The sequence below is a fragment of the Labeo rohita genome, chromosome 24 (assembly GCF_022985175.1).
Source record: "Labeo rohita strain BAU-BD-2019 chromosome 24, IGBB_LRoh.1.0, whole genome shotgun sequence".
NCBI classification, from domain to species: domain Eukaryota; kingdom Metazoa; phylum Chordata; class Actinopteri; order Cypriniformes; family Cyprinidae; genus Labeo; species Labeo rohita.
The window spans coordinates 3,961,110-3,966,065 of record NC_066892.1 but is presented as its reverse complement, the minus strand read 5'-3'; positions in this window follow the sequence as shown (position 1 = coordinate 3,966,065).

Genomic DNA, 4,956 nt, shown 5'->3' with positions numbered 1-4,956 from the left:
TATGACTGGATTTCGCGATTCTGACGTTGACATTGCTGAGTCATTTCTAAAGACAGGAATATTGTGGACACCTTTGGATGGTAACCACAACATCCACATAGAAACCCTAGTTCTAACACAAATTTCATTTTTTGATTCTGTTCTATTCTATTCATTATCGTGATATTTTTATCAGCTGTTTGGACTCTCATTCTGACGGCACCCATTCAATGCAAAAAGATCCACTGGTGAGAAAGTGATGTAATGCTACATTTCTCCAAATCTATTCCCACAAAAAAACTCTATCTTGGATGGCCTGAGGGTCAGTAAATTTTCAGCAAATGTTCATTTTGGGATGAACCATTCCTTTAATTTATTCAACAAGAGATGAATAAACTCTAGATGACTAGATGTCAGCTCTACTCCACAATAACAGTTCCAGCGGCAGTGATAATTACGTCTCACATGACATGCAAGACCTTAAAAAACCTCAGCGTAACTCACTGTACCACCAAAACATGTGCTGTATTTACTTGTGGCTGTGTGTAGGCTGGTTTAGGTGTGATGCGTCTGCCAAAAACAGATTTTGGCAGACAGTGTAGAACATGAAGAACCAGCAAGAGTGCAGGAATTATACACAGAACAAGGAAATTATACAGATAAAATACTGTCCAGAGAGATGCAGACAGAACAGGACTGGATTTAGGATTTGTCTCTTATCTAGCACACCTGATTCAACTCATCACCTCATTAGCAGAGACTTCAGTTTTCCAAAAAGGGTTTGTTAGATACATAAAACCCCAAAGTCGTGCTGCATGAGTGTTCAGAATAGCACGCTACTAAATTACTAGTGCTATGCAAAATGTGATGCATGAATACCTACTATATTTGCCAAAGTGTGCACTACACTTTCCTGTTTACTGCAATGCGGTTGACTTGACCTTTTATCAAGAACCCTCCTGTTTTTCATTTCCAGTGTGATGAACAAACCAGAAGTAATATCCACAGAAGACTTTTATACACAATTATAAATACTAGGTCAAATGACAACAATTTATCATACTACGGTTTAAAGTTTGGTTGCATGTGTACTGCATACTGTTTGGTATGCTATCTTTTAAAAAGTAGGCAGTGTGTACTGCACAGTATTCAATAAGCAGTATAACAGAATGCCATTTCAAACATTGCATTCAAAGTAATAAATTATTTTCAAATAAATAAATTATTATATTCAAAATATTTAAAATTAGAAATAGAAAGTCAAGCACATTGCTTGTGATGTGCAATATTCTGCTTAGTGTGCTTTGTTGTGTACTACACATTTAGGCAAATTTATCAGGTCATCCTGGTATCCCATGCATAGAAAATTCACAACCCTGTGAGCAATATATATACATTATATACTGCTGCAATAATAAGTGTAGTCTGCAGGAATCCAAAGATTTGCGAACCGACTCCGAAGTTCTGATCTAAATCAAATGATTCACAATCTGGATCTGAATCAAGAGATTCACAAACCCACTCTGAAGTTTCGATCAAAATCAAATGATTCACAATACACAAAGTTCCAGCCTAAGATGATTCGTGGACCTGCTCCGAAGTCTCAATCTAAATCAAATGATTTGCGAACCCGCTCTGAAGTCTGATTCGCGATACATGATTGGAAGTCCTGATCTGAATCAAATAATTTGTGATAAGAGATCAGAAAAGTGAATAATTTTGTGACACATTGGTTTAACTGATTCTGAGTTTCGAAAAGCTGTTTCACCCATAAGCGCTTTTTAAAGTCATAATAAGCAATGTCGAAATTCGAAAACGAATGGCTCTTTTAATTTGATCTGGGCTGTGTCTGAAAGCCTAGGCAGCTGACTTGCTGCCTCCTTGTCTTATCAGGTAATGACTTTGCAGGCAGCGTTTTTGCACGAAGGCACCGTAATAATTTAATGAACAAAATACAACGACTTTTGATGATAACTAAACGAATATTTAATTACCATAATACTGATTTCCCCCATAGAAATAACATCAAAAATGCAAAAAGTTAGTCAGAAATATGCATTAAGTTTCCTGCTAACTAGTGAAAACACTCCATTAATATGATGAGCTGCACCTCAAAATACATGTTACGTTGAAACATTGTGCATTATGATCGATTTGTAGCTTAATTCACTATATTTTAAATAGTTTGACCACTGCAGGTCAGGGCGGGGCTACAGAAGGTCAGATGGGTAAAATATGTGCTTACTGAAAAAACTGAACGCTTACTTCATAGATAAATTGTCTTTCAATAATTCAAACACTTTTCAAGTACCCCTATTGCTATTTTCAAGGGTTTTCCAGGATTTAAATTTCAGAAAGTCAAATTCGAGTGCTTCAAGCTCTTGAAGCACCTTGTACGAACCCTGAGATGGTAGTACAGTATGTTATCTTGAACACAGCCACTATAACATATACCTAATATTGTGAAGACAGCGACCTCTGGTGTTGCAAGTTAGAATTTGGGTGTAGATCTGACCGTATTTGACCCTTCAATTTCATTAAAGAAAAATCTTTTGGATTTTGATATTCTGGTTTGAACTGCAGAATGAATGATAAAACAGTTGTGTGATGTGAACAGGGATTTCCAGCCTGCTATTCAGTATTCATATTGAACAAAGAATTATAATCTCCCTACAGCACACACAGGTTATAGTTTAAAGTAATACACACTTATAAATGGATCAGAAAAACTGAGGGAACACTTACCCTGTACTGTATGCAGCACAGATAATGCACATCCATTTCTTATCATTGAAAAACAGCCATAAAGGAATTCTGGAGAGGAATTGAAATGATTAATTAATCAGGTATTTGTAAGATAAGGTCAACAAAATTGAGAGAGGCCTAGCGCAAAATGCGAGGGGGGTATAACTGCAGCCTGGAGATCTCCAAATGGGGGCGGGAACTCCAAAATGGGGTGGGCGTCCTCCCTTTTGACAGACAAGCACATGACACGCATGCGCAATTTTCCCCCCAATCCACTTCAGCGCAAACTTTGCCCCACAGCTGATTTTAAAGATTTTATTGTTTGTGTCAATCACAGTGTTGATTTCCTACACTATGCTACACAAATGCTAACCCCAAAACCTACCCCACACCTTACCCTAACCTTAACCAGTGAAACTGACTGCACGGCGGGATTGGCGCTGAATAGCGTGGCATATAAACAGTTAATAAGATTATGCAATATGAGATCGCTGGACGGTTCTGTAACTCCCCAACTGGATCTCACCGGAAAATTTTACCTTTTTAGAACCGGGATGCCCCCGTTGCTTAAAACAAAGCGATAGAATAAAACCTTTCCCCTGCGCTTCCCCTGTGCATAGTTTATTTTATCTGAGATCAACTACAAACAATGTTTAATATATAAAGTTTAGTTTTGAGATGTAAGTCAATAACAATAGGCTAAAGCCAAAGCCTCCAAGTATATAAAACTGCAGACCGGAGATCTCCAAAATGGGGCGGGAACTCCAAAAGTGGGCAGAACCTCCAAAATGGGGCGGGGTCTCGTCACACAAAGACTTTCCCCATTGGCTCTGGCTTTAGCCTATTGTTATTGACTCACATTTCAAAACTAAACTTTATAAAATAAACAGTTTGTAGTTGTTCTCAAATAAAATAAACTATGCTATATAAATAAATATACTCAGTGAGAGCAGAGACCCAAAGCTCGTGGCCAGTGGTTAATGATATAAACAGGAATCACCCACGAGCTCTCCCGTGAGCCGTCCCAGTGAAGTGCAGGGGAAAGGTTTTACTCTATCATTTTGTTTTAAGCTGGTTCACTGGTTAAGGTTAGGGTAAGGTGTGGGGTAGGTTTAGGTTTTAGCATTTGTGTAGCGTAGTGTAGGTAATCAAAACTGCGACTGACAAAACCAATAAAACCTTTAGAATTAGCTGTGGGGCGGAGTTTGCACTTAAGTAGACTGGGGGGGAAATTGTCATGTGCCTGTCTGTCAAAGGGAGGAAGCCACGCCCTATTTTGGAGCGCCCACCCTGTTTTGGAGTTCCCGCCCCCATTTGGAGATCTCCAAGCTGCAGTTATATACCCCTCAAAGCCAATGGGGAAAGTATTTGCACCCCATTTTGGAGGTTCTGCCCACTTTTGGGGTTCCCGCCCCATTTTGGAGATCTCCGGTCTGCAGTTATATATACTTGGAATTTTGCGCCAGCCCCTGCTGACAAAAAAGCTGGTAACTTATCACGTACAGACAGTGAAGATGTTGGAAATTACCCAAGAGCCGGTGTCCTGCCCAATTCTGACCACCGCCAGATTAATAATTTGGCGGGCTCGAAAATAGGCACAACGCCGTTAGTCACATTTTGACATCCTAAAGCTATTGGAAATTACGGAAATTACAAGCATTACGTAAGCAAGTGCTATTTACCTTGTTTTTTCTTTGTTTTCTTCACACATGGCGTTGTATATTTCACCTCAGATACACTGATAAACCGTTATTAGGTAATTTACGTTGGAAATGACGTCACAACAGTTAACCTTGTTGCGCGTAAACTGATTTGAAAATTTTCACACAATAACGTTACGTTTTGAATTTATTTCATTCGTTATTTAGTTTTTTAAAACATTATTTTTAATTATTAATTAAAAATATCAATATAAAATTATTTTAATATTTTAAAGATAGTCTGCGACTATTAAACCAGTATGAGGTAATCCAAATATAGGAAAAATACATTACGAAGACATCTTTTCATTTATGTAATCTTTATAGAATAAAAATATAAAATCTGTTTAATTAAAATCATTAGCTGAGGAAACAACAGACAATAGTCTTAAAAATAAATGAGACTTGGTTTAATATTTTCCACGTAAATAACTGAATTCATTTTTAAGTGTGACTTAAATGTCAAAATAGACTACAAAGAGTATGATGCATCCGCTGTGAAGAAATAAGAACACACAAAGGACAGAGGCAT